Genomic DNA, 16533 nt, shown 5'->3' with positions numbered 1-16533 from the left:
TGTTTAGCGTTGGCGGCAGGAGAGTGAAAGCTGAATAAAAAGCTCTTTGCCTCTCGCCTAATATTCCTTATAACTACCTGTTCAGTGTATGAGGAGGTCTTTGTTTCTCCAGGGTATTTGATTAAGGTCAGAATATTTATCGGCATAACAAACACACACACAATCCTCATTTTCTTACAGAGTTCCGGCCTACAGCTGTACAGTAGTCACTGAAAGTAAAGTCTTTTGCACATTTGTTAAACTACAGGACCTCACAGGAGGCCGTGATGGCCACCAACAAATTCATGGAGAGTAAAGGTATCAATTGCTATGACCCATGATGGGCTATGCTCTGCCTCCGTGGGTCAGAGGCAGTAATGGTTCTGAATAACAGTTGCTTGAAACTGCAGGAAGGGAGAGGGCTCTTGTGTTCAGGTTCTGCTTTCAGCTTTCTCACAGGCATCTGGTTGGCCACTGTGAGAACAGGATGCTGGACTAGATGGGCCATTGGCCTGATCCAGCAGCCTCATCTTACGTTCTTATTGTCTATACAGTGGTACCTTGGGTTACAGACACTCCAGGTTACAGACGCTTCAGGTTACAGACTCCGCTAACCCAGAAATAGTACCTTGAGTTAAGAACTTTGCTTCAGGATGAGAACAGAAATCACGTGGCGGCAGCGAGAGGCCCCATTAGCTAAAGTAGTACCTCAGGTTAAGAACAGTTTCAGGTTAAGAACGGACCTCCAGAATGAATTAAGTTCTTAACCCGAGGTACCACTGTACTGGAGAATGTGGTTGTACAAAGGCCTGCTTGCACTTTCTGGGGATTCAGGTCTCTCAAGCTGAGGGCTAGACTAACCTTAATGCAGAGTACAGAATAGGGTCTTGGGCATGAAACCGTTACCCAAGAGCGAAAAGGAGGGTTTTTGTGCTGGATTTCTTTTGAACTCCCCAGCATTTCCACTATGATGGCTGATCCCTCATTGCTAGACATGGGAAACAGTGGTTATGCTCCCAACTGGAGGAAAGTTTGAAATACACATAAGCTGGTCAGTGAGGTGTGCAGAATACCAAATTTTCTGCCGGGATAATATCAAGGATAGAAGAGCGTGTGAGTGAGGGAAGCTGTATATGCGTGCAAGAGAGAAAATATGCGCTGGTGTACCTTCCAAGAAAAAAGAACAGCCGAGAAATATGCCTCACTATGTTTCAGCCAGGTCTAGAAATATGAACCATTCCAAGACCTATCCAGCCTTCACTGGTCACAATATACCTTACATCTGACCTGCTTCTGTCTCACCAATATATGGAAATCACAAGAGTCAGATCACAAAGCAGAGTCTGCACCACTGGAAGGAGCATGAATGTACATTGTTGCTTCCAGGAACATCACCCTTACTCAAGCCACAATGATTTCCTGTACTCCTGATTTATTTCCCCAAAAATTGTAGAGGTCAGGGGTGCCAACTTGAATAAAATATTGGGGGGCAGGTAAGCCCTGCCCCACATAATCAATCACAAAATACAGCATACACACACCATTTGAATTGCAATGTCCATCAGCTTTGGGGGCTTCTGCTCCCTCAAATATTATATTGGGGGCAGCCTGAAGATGTGCTGTGCTCTGGACAAACCAGACACCCAGTGTTCTTGCCACCTTCACCAAGTGAGGGAATGGGATGCACACAGTATAATATCCTATGTTTAATACTTAGGCCAACCCTCTGTTTGTTGTGGCTCCACTACAACCAATCCAAATAGCTAGCCGATTGGAAACACACCTACAGGGGAAATAAAAATCAGGGAGATTCCCAATAAACAAATGTTATTTGCTAAGAATTAGAGGTGGCTCTTTTATGGCTCTCCAGATGTTTCCAGATGACAACTCCTATCATCCGTGCTCACTGGCCATGGTAGGTGAGGCTAATGGGACTTGGGACTTCAACAATATCAGGAGGGACACAGAGTTAGCCTCTCCTGGGTTAAAAGCTGCTTCCTGGTGACCCAATTTATGAACACTCAGCCAGATTTGTTTGTTGTCTGGGTAGTTGATGTTGTATTTACCAAGCATCATCCCACACTTTCCTTATTGGGAAAAGGTCTGACCTTTAGGGGAAGTGGGTTGGCTTTGTAAGAGCTCCAAACTGGCTTCAATAATGCAGCCATAATTTGTAGAGAGGTGACTGAATCCCACCAGATAATAGTGACAGTCTAGAAGTATGGAAGTACATAGAATCACACCAATGGAGACCTCAACAAAACTATCAGTAAAAGTCAAGGGTGCAGACAGTAAAATCCCCCTCACATCTACATAACCCAAATACCAAACATACAAAACCATTAACTGCTGCTACAAATACTGTACATTTGTACATTAATTCAGATAAATTTACAGCAAATGATGCTTCAACCTACAATGGTTAAAGTGGAAGGCATTTTCCAGTCTTCCAAAACACACAAACCATTCCACTTTAGGGATTGTGTGAGTACACTTCAGGTTAATTAATCCTGGATAGAAGATATGGGTGTATTCAATGTTGTGAGGACGTTTTCCTAAATAGTCACTGAAACAGCAGAGCCTGACTCTTTGCCAGCCTGATTGTGCGAAGAAAGGGATACTGACTTCATAAACCAATCCTGAGAATGCTTGCAAAAGAAAGATTCTAATCTAATAGAGTGATTAAAATGCCAGAACCAGAGAGTAGAACATATCCCACATCAGCTCATTTGAGCTAAAAAACAACAACCTGTACTGTAGTTATATGAACATCAAGGACAGGATGGATGTGGGGAGAAATGCACAAGCCTTGCTATGATCACAACTGAGACACACCTTAAGAAATGAAGTAAAGTTATCATTCCCTCAGGTACAACTCCTGAGGGCCAGATAGCAGCAGTGAGTGGCATCAGAGGAAAACAGCCTTTGTACAATAGGCTACCTTCCAACTAAGGCAAAACCATGACTTGGGATCTATGCCTCTCCATCCTCTACCCAGGCAAAGAAGAGGCGTCATCACATTGAAGATAATGGGCCACCAAAGCAAAAGTGCTTTACTGGGGTGCAGAGCAAGGCCAGTCAGGATAGGTGTGGCCTAGGAAAAGAGGAAATTGTTCCAAGGCCGGAAAAGAGAGGCCTAGAGGGCCATATATGCACCTGAGGTTTCCCACTCATTCTCTAAGGTTCCTAGTTCAAGGATCCCTGAAACTGTGTCTCACCATTCTTACTTTTTGAGCTACCTTGAAAACCCTCCTCCCCAGTGTCTTCTGTTGCTAAAGCACAGCAGACATGGCTTTAGTGGTGTGTGGCTACTGGAAGACAAGGTTGCAATGTTATGATCCACATGTGGATCTACCACAAGGCCACTTAAAATTAAGTGCAGAAAGCACTACTGCAGTTCAGGACAGTGTGTGCAGTTCAGGACAGATCCAGAGGTGTTGCTCTCAATGAAGAAAAATTTGGGTGGTTGTTGACCTACCTATCTGAAAGGTTAGTTTTCATCTACAGATCCCAAGCAATTTTCAATGCTTAAATGGAAATAATGTTTTCCAAAAGTAGTTTAGGCTTTGGCCTCTTTTACTATTTCAAAAGAGCCTGAAGTGCTCTTCTAAAAGTTATTATTAATATGCTTTTACTGTACATAGCAAATGTTCTCTCATTTGTCCTCAAAACAATTCTGACGTAAGCTACTATTCTCCTTTTACAGATGGAAGATGAAGACTAAGAAAGTGATGTTCCTAAGGTACAGGAAGAGTGGTCATGCTGAACTCAAGGCTCATGGATCCAAGCCTACAACACTATCCATAGGTCAACGTGGCTTTTGGTAAATGACGCATGGCTCATTTCTCTGCCCACAAGCTCATGTCAACAACTTTAAACTAGGTCAAGCACTACATTTAGAACTGGACTGGTTCACTTTCTGCAAGAGGGATGATAATTCCAAGAGACCACCAGTGTGATCCCATGAGTAACTTGTGGGGTATGAAGAGCTGGGTTTGTGTCCTAGCTTAAACAATGAACTCACTGGCTAGCTTTGAGGAAGTCCCACACTATCAGTCACCACCTGTGCATCTGCACAGGCAAGATTCAAACCAGGAGCCTTATGGCTCAGGCACCAGCTCCCTGCAGCATCAAAGCACTGGGAGGTGAGAATGGGCAGGGCAAGCCAGCTAGGAGTTTGCTATAGCAGCCCATATTCCTCGGGGCTTGGGGAAACCCGGTGGCGCTTGGAGAGCATAGGAAGCTGCCAGTGATTGATGCTCAACCTCTGAGTTATGGCCTGATGCTACTACAGGATATCAAGACCTGCTAGCCTCATTGTGGATAACTTGTCCCTAGAGGAGGCCACTGTGTCCTCCCACTGCACATCCAGACTTCTTGTACCCAACCTGCTTTCTTCCACATTATCTGTCACTGACCTGTCCTCTGCCGCCTCCATTCAGTCTGCCTGCCCAAAAACTCAGCGCATGCACGCTCTCTTTTCCTGCCTCTGTTCCAAAGTTGCACAATGGTTATGGGAGTCATGACAAATTGATGTGGGGGAGGGGGGACAGACAGACGATGGAGCTGATAATTGAAAGGCACACTTTACAAAACAGCCTCTTCAGATAATGAACAACATGGGGCCCGTTCAAGTGCAATTGAGTACAGTATGTCCATAGTGGCTTTCTCTAACTGTACAATACCAAATAACAAACGTACACCAAAATGAAAGGCATACTACATCCAAAGCCCTCAAAGCACCTTGCCTATAGAAGCCAAAAGCCATTACGGTCATTTTTTGGACGGGGAAGTGACGACAAGTTTACACATGCACATTCATAATGCAACAAGTGCAACATCAAAGGGAGACCAGCATGTGTGGAACAGCCATCTGATAAACAGTTAAATTATCACAGACAGAGCTTTGAAGTCACTGCAGACGCAATGCTTTTCAACGCAGGTGATTCACATGTTCAGCTGTGAGACTTCAAGCAACAAATCACTTGGTGAGGAGGCAGCTAGAATGCCCACGATTCTGTCAGTTGGTTTTAAAGCAGAGAGACCCTGTGGCCTTGATCCTAAAATACAACAGGTCAGCTCACGCAAAGGTCCATTGACTTAAACATAGCCCACCGGCAGGTATAAAGACTCCGAAGCAGGCCATAGGCTGCTGGACCAGTTTTTAGAAATATACAGCTTCCAGCAAATCAGAGCCTGGTTATTTTAATGAATTCTGCTGCATACACACAGTTATGAGTCCAATGGGATTGGATTTGTTTGTTTTTTAATTGTTGTTTCTCTTTTGCAACAAGAAATAAACAGGAATAAAACCCACCCCACATTTCTGCATTTCAAATCAAAGTAAATGCATCAAACGACTTCTGTGTGTCATTATGTGCAGTGGCTGAGACTCTAGTCTTTCCCTTCCCCATCCACAAGTGATACAAGTTTATCCTCTCCTCTCACACTCTGAAAATCTGCAATATTTGGGCATTTCTTCATTGAAGCACAAGGCTGCTGTAATAAAGTGAGTTGCACCGGGCAGAGCTTTATGGAGTTTCCCAATCTGGATTCACTTGGGAGATGCCGCAACCGTCACGACTGAAATGCAGAAGTGGACCTGGGGCTGGAAGAAGCAAGGAGGCCAGGAATGTCAGAGCAAGCAGAAAGGACAGTCAGGTATGGAAGTGCATTGAGTGAACCAGAAGGAGATGAGCTGGAGAACAGCAAGGGTTTGCACAGCAACACATATACTGACAGATTGATACACAGCCTTATAGACTTTTCACGTCTCAAAATTCCCCTTTCTCCCCACAATTCCTTATCCTTCTCACTATATGAAGTGCACCTAGCTATTTTGCAAACCACAAGAACTACTCGCTGCAGCCTTTGTTACACAAGTGCTTTGGGGCTGTGTGTCCGGATTGCGGATTGCTGCCTGTTTCTCCAGATGCACAATTTCACACTCAGCAGAAGTGTGGAAAGATGTGCTGGAGAAAAGAATCATAGGACTGCCTGAGATTTTAAGGAACGCAGTTCCTTTGGGCTGTGTCACCTGGGCTGACTCTGCAAATCATCACACTATGCCCTTTGAACTAAAGGCAAAGAGATTGACACAGGCCTCCATGGCTGCAAGCATGCCCAACAGCTGATAAATCTTTCAAATGGAAGCACCCCAGCCTTTCTGCACACAGCTACTGTACCAATAATATTTACCTCTCGCTCTCAGTAGTTCTGAGCCAATGTTGGCAGGAGCTCTTGCTGGACTTGACTGCTTCACCTGGCTTTTGGGGAGCATGGTCAAACCAGCAGAAAGTGGAGTCCTTAGCATTTGCCATGCATTTATCCTGTTTTATATGTATCTGTTTCACATATATTTGTGGTGGTAAGTCATTGTTATGCACCTGAAGAAATGAAACAGTATAGGAAAGAACTCTCAAGGAATGAAATATATAGAAATAATTCAGCAGTGGTGAGAAATCCCCTACTAGGGGATAAACAGTATGTATCATGGAGATGGAGGACCTGCGGCCCTCAGATATTGCTAGACTACAATTCCCACCATGCATTGCTCATTGTCGATATTAACTGGGGCAGATGGGAGCTGGGGAGTCCAGCAACAACTGGAGGACTACAGGTCCCCTATCCCTGCATGGGGTTCATGGTGGAAAGTGCGGCAATGTTCAGAGTGCTGAACTAAGGAGACCCAAGTTCAGATCCCAGACTAATCTGCTTAAAAAACAGGATAACCCCCATGTATTTCACCCAGAGCTCCTTGAAGAAAGTGTAGGGATGAAAGAAAGCTGTGGCAGCACTGGAGTGGATTTCTACATGCACGAGCCTTTCCTTTTTACATCTTGGCTGGATTGAGTGGCAAGATAAAATGTTTTTGCCCCAGTTCAGTCTCCTGTATCCATCAACTCAGACAGCATAATATGGGGAGATCCAGCAACTCCCCAGATAAAGATGGATGCATGGGACCAAGTCAGACCACTGGACCATCTAGCTCAGGGTTCCCACAAGGACCGGCATTGATTCTCCAGGATTTCAGACAGGGAGTCTTTTTCATCTCTACCTGGAGATGCTGAGGAATGAACACGGGGCCTTCTGCATGCTCTGACACTGAGCTCGGGCCTTTCCCACAAACCCATAGCATATGCAGCATCCTCTAGTGCTCTTGCCACCTTCACCACAGTGAAGTTGCAACTAAAGTCGCAAAGCTTGAAATAAAAATTATATAGAAAAGCAAGGGAGGTCACTCCTAAGCACTTCCAGACATACAGTATTCACCCTTCACCTGCAGAATTAGCCATCAACGGCCCTTCCCACTGTTGCACATAGAGAGGCAGGTGCCAGGTCTGCTCTGCATGTTGAGCTTGCAGGTGCCCAGGCACATGCTTTCTAGTGAGATGCCTGGGAAACCTGCTTTCCCCATTCTTTCCAGAAACAACAGGACACACTCACAAATGCCAGCCGCAGCTGGATAACTACTGCCCCCTTTGTAAATCGGGGTAATGTGACATTTCTTCCAAAGCTAGTCAGGCGCACAAGGATGCGTGTCCATGTGTCACTGGTATGAGGGCGCACCTGCACCCTGCCCTGCAAGAAAATGGTGACCTTCTAGAAGGCTTGTCTAGACTGAAAGGGAATATCTCCCTTGCAGCCCACCCACCCCATTTCAGCCAACAGAGATTGATATGCCATTAATACCGTGATATTTTGCGGCTTCACAACCCACTTTAGCTTGTTGGAATGTGTGCATAGATCCATCCACGGTCCCCCACACATCTGAAATGACCTATAAGTCTGAGGCTTCACCCACCAGCTCCACCACCCCATGGGCAAGTAATTTTGAAAAAGTTGCTTTGGGAGAATTGAAAGCATCACATCCAAAACAAGATGAGAGGGGAGGAAGTCAAGAGTTTGGTGAGCCCTCCCTTCTCAATTGCTAATAAGAAAACAAACCATTAATTACCATCCTGGTTTTTGGAGAGATCAGCAAGCTTGCTATATGAAACAAGGGAACTAATACCAACTATCACTGGAGAGTGGCTGGAGAGAGAAAACCAAAGCCCTAAACAGACCCAGACAACACCTCTCTCATCAATCTTTTTCCGCCTGGAAGGAAAACCAGTGTGAGCTGGGGGTTCCTTTTTGTTGTTTTTCATTTTCTAGGCAATGACTGTTATTGAAATCATCCCCCTTCCCTGCCATCCCCCAAACCTCCAGCTACTTCTCATCCGACTGTTGCCTGTGTCCATGAAACAAACTGAATTCACTTGAGTGTTGCAAAACGATACAAAAGCAAGGAGGTGGGGGGAGAGAAAAGGAGAGAGGTGGGAGGAAGAGACTGCTAAACATTTGCCAGTATACATAATTCCCCCCCCCCCTTTTTTTATAAGCTCTCCCTCTTGGAAACAGCTTTCCCACATGCTCCAAATAATGAGAATAATTAATCATTTGTTGCATTATAAAGTGTTTTCCAACTGCTATCCTCTCCAGAGCACTTTGGGCTACTGCACAGACAATTGCCAGGAAATAACAACCACTGTAGGATTACTCCCCCAAAAAAACAAATTAAACAACAACATTGTGAAGAGATCCCAGGGCTTTTAAACACAGAGTCAAATTAAGGGGTAGAAGCAGCAGCAGAACCAAACATCTTTTGCTATGAGATGGTTTAGCCAAAAGTTAAATAGAAAGAGGAAAGCCTGGTCCAGGAAGGGGGGATTTCTGAGCCCTCCCCATTGCTTTCCACCCCCACAGAACAATAAGGAACCCATGTCAGATATCATATGTCCTTCATACCTGCTATGCCATATTTAGAGACATACGAGAACACACATAAAGGGAACATGTTATTGGTCCTACGCACACAGATCTTTTCCTGGAACAATTTTGCAGATATATCACTAGTTACATGCCCTGCACACAGGATCACCACCCCACCTTCCCCATAGAAATGATGATCACTTATGGGATAAACAGAAGCAGCGGGAGCACCACAGAGAGAGGCTTGGTCTGTTTTTGAAGGTTATTATTTCTACGGTTCGAGGAGAAAACAGGTGCTGAAGTGAAGCGCTTATGGGGAGAGGATTCCAAAGGGTCGCTTCCAACATTAGTCAGGCTAGACCCTCTGAAATGAACGGGCTTGCCTAACTTGGGTCCCTTCATTGCATTTCGATGGGTCTACTCTAAGTACAACTTAGTTGGCCACAGCCCCCAAGTTCCCTGTTTTTGTTTAATTAAGAAGAAAAGAGCGAACAAACAAATAAACAAACAAACAAACAAAAGCCATCCAGGCAATAGGTTAGCCAGGTGTGTTCTCGTCACCTACCTTTGCATGGAAGAGAAATATCCGAGGAGGAAGGGGTGGGGGGAGTCCAGGTCCAGAGAAGTTTGAAAAAGAAGGTAGTTTGACAAAATTCCCAGCCGGGGGGAGGAAAGAAAAAAGACACCCCACACGCGCGCGCACATCTACAACGGGGCTCCCCCCCAAAAAAAGAAGACGATGAGGATCAGCTGAGCGCCGGGGAGTGGAGAGTATGCAGTTGCGTTAGATCCATAGCTGGAAGCGGCGGCGAGGGCTGGGAGGCAGGAGAAGGTTTAAAGGGGAAATACATGGTAAAAAAAACGTGCCTCCGATTCAGGCTGGAGTCCGAAGGTTGGGAGCCTGAGCTGGAACTCTTGGCGCGCGCGCCCTTGCGCGTCGGGGTGGGAAAGGGGGCTGGATGGAGAGGGGGGAAGGAAGGAGAGCGGGCGAGCGAGCTTCCCAGGAAAGAGCCAGGTGAGCGAGAGGAGGAGGGAGGGAAGGAAGCAGGAGAGGTGGAAGATGGCAGGGGAGAAGTTTCGTAGGGAAGCCTGGAAGAGGAAGAGGAGAGGGTCGTCTGCCGTTGCTTTCTCTTTCTCCCGCGCTGTGCCTTGCGCTAGGCTCGGCTCAGGCTTCGCAGAGTGGATGCACCGGGAAAGCAACCGAATCGCTGAACAGACAGAGAAAAATGCTGTCCTTACAGTGACACCAAATGTCTTTAGGGGAAACCTACAATTACTGGAAGGCAATTTTAGGGGAGAAAGGAAGGGGTGAAGCTCGCTCGCTCGCTCTCCCCATCCCCAACACACACACACACAATTCTGCCCCAGTTCTCGCTGTTGGACTCAAGATGACTGGTTAACAGGCACACACACTATGCGTCTTCATTTCCAGTTTTTCATCTGAGAAGGACTTCAGGTTTCTCCCTATCGGTTGGGAGGAGATTGTGAATTTACCCCCTTTTCAGAGAGATGGAAGGTACTTCCAGAGGGGAACTTGGTGTTATAAATGCGTGGGCTGCCAAATGGGTCACTGATTGGCAACAGGTTTTTGTTGTTGTTAATTGGATTTTCGATGGATATAATCTGGATTAAATTTGGGGGAAGTGTGGGCTGGTGTTTGGACGATAATGACGTGTGGGTGCTGCAAAACAAACAAACAAAAAGCACTTGTATACATGTGGAGCACCGATCCCACAATAAACACATGTCTCTGGAGGTGCCTAGAACAAAACTGCTGCTTCTTAGATTGCCAACAAGTCACTTCCAAGCAAGGATCAGACTGAAAACGATTCACCAAAAATATGTTGTCATGTGGATGTGGAGAGCAGGCAACATGTTTGATTACAGGGAGTTTGGGACTACACTGCTAAATTAGGATTATGGCACATTACAGATGGGAAAATATGCCAATTTTTGTTTTCCTCAGTTTCTCAATTTCCAAACGTAAATTCAGTTTTCTACAGTTCCACATGAGTTTGAATTTTTTTAAAAAAAACACATGAAAATTAATCAGCATTTTTGTATGACTTTCTAACATACACACATTTGCATGTGACTCTGTCTAACATATGCACTTTTGCAAAGCAACTTTCCCTAATATAGTGCATTTAATAGAGTGCATTTAGGGACGCGGGTGGCGCTGTGGGTAAAACCTCAGGTGCCTAGGGTTTGCAGATCGCATGGTCGGCGGTTCGAATCCCCGCGGCGGGGTGAGCTCCCATCTTTCGGTCCCAGCTCCTGCCCACCTAGCAGTTTGAAAGCACCCTTAAGTGCAAGTAGATAAATAGGTACTGCTTTATAGCAGGAAGGTAAACGGCGTTTCCATGTGCTGCGCTGGTGCTGGCTCGCCAGAGCAGCTTCGTCACGCTGGCCACGTGACCCGGAAGTGTCTCCGGACAGCGCTGCCCCCCGGCCTCTTAAGTGAGATGGGCGCACAACCCTAGAGTCGGACACGACTAGCCCGTACGGGCAGGGGTACCTTTACCTTTAATATGTTATTTTCACTAATAAGCACATTTTTATGCTGTGTACCCCAGTATATGCATCTGTGTACACATTACCTGGCTGGAGAACAGCACTGCAAAATTAAGAAAAGTGCACATTTTGAAGGATGGCTGTGTCTCAGTTCACATATTGTTTCAGAAAGTGTGAATTGGGCAGTTTTGGTTTTAACTTCAAAGAGAATCAAATTTCTACCCTATCTCTCTGCACGCTGGCACTGAACGTCATTCCATCAGAACCTTCCAAAGGGAAGTGGGTGGAGGCACTACTTCATAAGTTGGTACAAAAACATACTCTGACTTCTTTGAACAGTTTGAAAAGGTGAATAAGCCCTACTGATGTGTTCAGAGTAAATGTATGTGGGCTTAAAGTGGGGAGGGGGCCTACTGCCCTGAGTACATTCAAACATATTTCATATAGGTGTCAATCTCATGTGGGTACCCATTTGGACATCTAGAGGACTTATATTGAAATTATTATTATCATCATTATCATTATTTTATTATTTATACCCTGCCCATCTGGCTTGGTTTTCCCAGTCACTCTGGGCAGCTCCCAGCAGAATAGTAAAAACACTTAAACTAAATATATAAGAACCATGTACTGACAGTCACTGTATTTACAATATGAAATGATGGAGAGTTGCTATTATTAGTATATAATTTTTTTTTCTTTATTTCCCCCACTTCTTATTTTTACATTCTCTTTTTTCTTTTCCTCATAAAAGAAAATAAAACTTGCTTTAAAATAAAAAAAAATTTATATATAAAAAGTGGGGAGCTGCAGGCATGCCAGCCCCACCACCAACATCTCTGTATGCACTTCAGACTGGCTCACGTTCAGCGTGAAAATCTGAAGAGGGGTTCTAAGCACATTTAGGTGAACTTTAGGCACATCCAGGTGTGAGTTTATTGTAGAATTGGTGTTGTAGTGTTTATTATATTTATTTACACCATTTTGATACCACTTAATATATAAAACTATATCAAAGCGGTGTAATAACAGACAGCTTAAATAACAAACATTACAAAAATACAGAGTTAACACTCCTCATACCCTGTTCCAAGCACAATAGGTTTGGTGAGTTTCCCAGGAGGCCCCAAGGATGGAAAAAAGGACACCCCTCTACTCATAGTTCTTTTCCCAGTCTCTCTTCCTCTTCTTCTCCAGCTGCTTCCCTGTTCCATGCCTGTATTATAATGTAGCAACTATTATCAGTCAAACCACTTTATTGTAGAATGGGCATCCACACCACACTATCAAAATGAAAGTCCACACTCTTTATGCATGTAATCAGGACTTAACATGGACTACACAAAAATTATTCATTGCTAGTGTAGAAGTCATGGCCACTGGGCCCATCACCTCCTGGCAAATAGAAGGGGAAGAAATGGAGGCAGTGAGAGATTTTACTTTCTTGGGCTCCATGATCACTGCAGATGGTGACAGCAATCATGAAATTAAAAGACGCCTGCTCCCTGGGAGAAAGGCGATGGCAAACCTAGACAGCATCTTAAAAAGCAGAGACATCACCTTGCTAACACAGGTCCGTATAGTTAAAGCCATAGTTTTCCCAGTAGTGATGTATGGAGGTGAGATCTGGACCATAAAGAAGGCTGATCGCCGAAGAATTGATGCTTTTGAATTATGGTGCTGGAGGAGACTTTTGAGAGTCCCATGGACTGCAAAAAGATCAAACCTATCCATTCTGAAGGAAATCAGCCCTGAGTGCTCACTGGAAGGACAGGTCCTGAAGCTGAGGCTCCAATACTTTGGCCACCTCGTGAGAAGAGAAGATTCCCTGGAAAAGACCCTGATGTTGGGAAAGATGGAAGGCACAAGGAGAAGGGGACGACAGAGGACGAGATGGTTGGACAGTGTTCTCGAAGCTACCAGCATGAGTTTGATCAAACTGTGGGAGGCAATGGAAGACAGGAGTGCCTGGCGTGTTCTGGTCCATGGGGTCACAAAGAGTCGGACACGACTGAACGACTAAACAACAACAAGTGTAGACGTTCCTTAGCACATTTGGGTGGTCGTTTCTTCAATCACATCCCGTTTGCTTTTCACCTGAAGACAGTCTAGCTACATAGAAAAATGCATAGTTTTCTCAATTAGGCTGCACCACATTTTTGGATAAAGGCATCTTTCCTAATAATCCCTAGCCTTGGGTTGGATACCCATCATTCTCTGTCCACTCACACAAAGTCTCTTGCACTAAAGGATGGGTGAGTTTTAATGTTGTGCAAAAAAAGGAATCCTAAGCAACAGTTGTGCTAGTGGAAACTCATTGCGAAACAGATTGCACAATTTTATCTCTGACAAAGGTACTTTTGGCAAGCAACGGAATATTTTCTGTTTCTATGTGTACCATGTGGCATGATTCATTTTCTTGAGTCTTGCTTAGCTTATCTGCAACCAAGTTGGCATGTTGAGAATGTGGATTGCGTGGATCCATGCAGAGCTTGGCACAGTGGTGGTGGTGCTTCGCTGTGCTCTCAGTTTGCAGCTCAATCCAGATTTGCCGCATCACCATTGACCTACTTTTTGCTAGGTTTGCAGCATGGAGCATGTGACATAACTCACTTTTTTGAGCTTTACTACTCTTAGCAACCAATTTGGCATGTTGGGAATGTGGGTTGAGAGGATCCATGCAGAGCTTGGCACATCATACAGTGGGTTCGACTTCATTGTGCTCCCGGTTTGCAGCTTATTCCGCATTTACTGCACCTCTGTTGACCTACATTCAATAGATTTGTGCTAACGCACTATTCTTGTAAGTTTAGATGAGAATATAAATGAAGCAGATTCTCGGTATGCCAAACGTGGATATGTGAAGGGGCTCTTATTCCTTCACCTGAAAGCCTCTCTAGCATGCTGCATCTTTCATGCTCTGGTTTTCTGTTTATATATGAATGATGTAGGCTGTGTACACACTAAGCTTTTTGTGGCACAAAAATGGAGCTTTCTCGGTCTGGAATTGTTTGTGCTCATCCTCAGCATGCTGATTGCAACTAGATTGAGTCTAGAGCCTGTCGTCCACAAGGGTGAGCATGGCAACTTGATACATGGTTAAAAACCCTCCCTTGGTGAGGTTATCCATGCCTTTTCCTCTCTGCACATGCCCCAAGTGAAGGAGGAAGTGGTGATTGAAACACTGGTATATGTCTGCCCACAAAATCATTGGGCAGGTGTGGACACACCCACTCATTGCCAGGACCACCCACATCTGTTTTCATCTGCTTTCCAAGTGGACAAACTGCAGGGTAATGTAGAATCGCTTTGCAATGAGCTTTTATTTTTCACATGAAACTGGTTTCTCAAGAAGCACTTTTCAGAGGCAAAAAGTATGCAATAGATTGAAATTGCGTGTGGACTACATGGGGAGGTGGGGGGGGCGTGGAAAGTATTCGAGTCTCTATTGATTCTAAAACAAAACATTTTGTGGATGCAGTCACAGTCTGTTGGGGTGTGTTAACTGTGTACCCTGTCCAGTAAAGACCGGACTAAGCAGCCTTCACTTTCCTCCCAGCTCTGCGGCAAGTCTAATGGGAGTTCTACTGTCCCTCCATCAAAATCATTGGGCCAATGACTTCCTACTAGGTTCAAATCATTGCTACTCTATTAAAGTAAATTGACCAGAACCACAACTAGACAAAAATCATTTTAGCTCTAATGCAGTCAACATGCCCTTGAGAACTACAGGGTCAACTATCTCTACCAAAAAGCAAGCAGTCTTGCCCCCTTTTCAAACCAGAACAGTGCAGGAGGAAATCAATGCCTTTTATGTTTCTTTTCTGCCATAAAAGAATTTGCCATATAGAGTTATTTCAGGCTTCCTCAACCTCAGCCCTCCAGATGTTTTGAGACCACAGTTCCCATCAGCCCTGACCACTGGTCCTGCTAGCTAGGGATCATGGGAGTTGTAGGCCAAAAACATCTGGAGGTTGAGGAAGCCCGAGTTATTTTCTTCCTTCAAAGATTTTGTGGAGGCAGATAGATTAGGCAATGTGTAACATGGAACAGCATTAACTATTTTTCATTCAAGCACACACTAAATTGGGTCTGACTTTAAGCTTCTCCACTGTCAGGTATCATTTTAGTTGCCACAGATATGAGCACCATCAGTTAGAATGATGCATGCAGATGAAGCCCTTTCTCTCCTTCCCTCCCAGTTATCTTTCCCTGGTGATTTAGAACGGTGTGGAGATCGAGAGACAGACACCCAGTTGCAAGGTAACCCCAGCTCTCTGGTTTTCCGTAACAGTTTGCAATACCTCAGGGGGCATATTAAGTCCATATTTTCCCTGTGATCCAGTTTGTCCTTGCAACTGTTTCTGCTTCCACCTCGCATCAGGTTCCCAGTGGTGCATCCTGTGATGTTGGATCAAGGGTAGGTGTAGTAGCCTCTGAAATGCATTTTAAACAATGCTTTAAAATATGAGATTTGAGCATGGCAGTGCAAGAGAGAATAGAGATCAATGATCTCAATCAATTGTAGAACTGGGCAGTTCATGCAAAGAGAAATGTAAAATATGAAATGTATAAAATGTAAAGTATTACACACAGAAAAGAAGTGTCAAATATAGTGTAAGATTGAGAGTACTTAGTTAACAAGTTAGTAGCATCAGTTGCAGTAAAATATTCTGGGGTTGTAATAGATAATAGGCTAAGCACTTGTCTTTGTAGTGGAGTGACACAATGTGGAGTTAGACGTGATCAGTGAGGTGGCCAAGTGCACTGATAGCACCAAACTGACCTAGGTGAGAAAAATAAAATGGGATTGTGAGGAGCTCCAAAAGGATCTCTCCAAACTGAGTGAGTGGGCATTAAAATGCACAAATGTGACACAATGGTTTGGTTTGCACAAAACAAACTATAGCTTGCAGTTGGATGTCTCCCTACATCAAACCCTTTCCACCCTCATTTAAGCATATCAATTGTTGTTTTATAATAAATTTATTGGTGTATTTCATCTGCTCAAAGCAGCGTACAAGAATATAAACAACAAATTAGTTTTTAAAACTTAAAAATATTTATCGAATCCAAAAACAGATTACTTCCCCACATGAAACTTTGAGGTGGGAGAGTCTCCACAGGAGGACTTGATGCATATTTGAACTGGTTTTTCTTGTTCCTCTTTACTGAGTTTGTACACCTCTCTCAATATCCTCCCCTCTCGCCAGTGAATTCTTGATCTGGAGTTAAAGGTTCATAGTGAAAGGCTTGCAGTTGATCATCTCCCTAAAGGAAATACTT

The 16533-nt window shown here is 44.5% G+C and overlaps 1 protein-coding gene across 7 annotated transcripts in view; it reads right to left on the bottom strand.

Moving 5' to 3' along the window:
• Nucleotides 1-16533, bottom strand: part of CACNA1I (calcium voltage-gated channel subunit alpha1 I) — a 376846-nt gene that overhangs the window by 289329 nt on the left and 70984 nt on the right. For 4 of the 7 annotated variants that reach the window (XM_083701728.1, XM_083701733.1, XM_083701734.1 and 1 more), the window contains exon 1: nt 9299-10118. The exons of 2 other annotated variants lie outside the window; for them this stretch is intronic. The gene's annotated coding sequence lies outside the window, so the exon portion shown is untranslated. Of the gene's footprint in view, nt 1-9298; nt 10120-16533 lie in introns of those variants that run through there. One more of the 7 variants, XM_083701731.1, reaches the window with a different exon arrangement.

The sequence above is a fragment of the Podarcis gaigeae genome, assembly GCF_964106915.1.
Source record: "Podarcis gaigeae genome assembly, chromosome: 10".
NCBI lineage: Eukaryota > Metazoa > Chordata > Lepidosauria > Squamata > Lacertidae > Podarcis > Podarcis gaigeae.
Note: the sequence above shows the minus strand (reverse complement) of the source record. Positions and strands in the feature narration are given on the sequence as shown.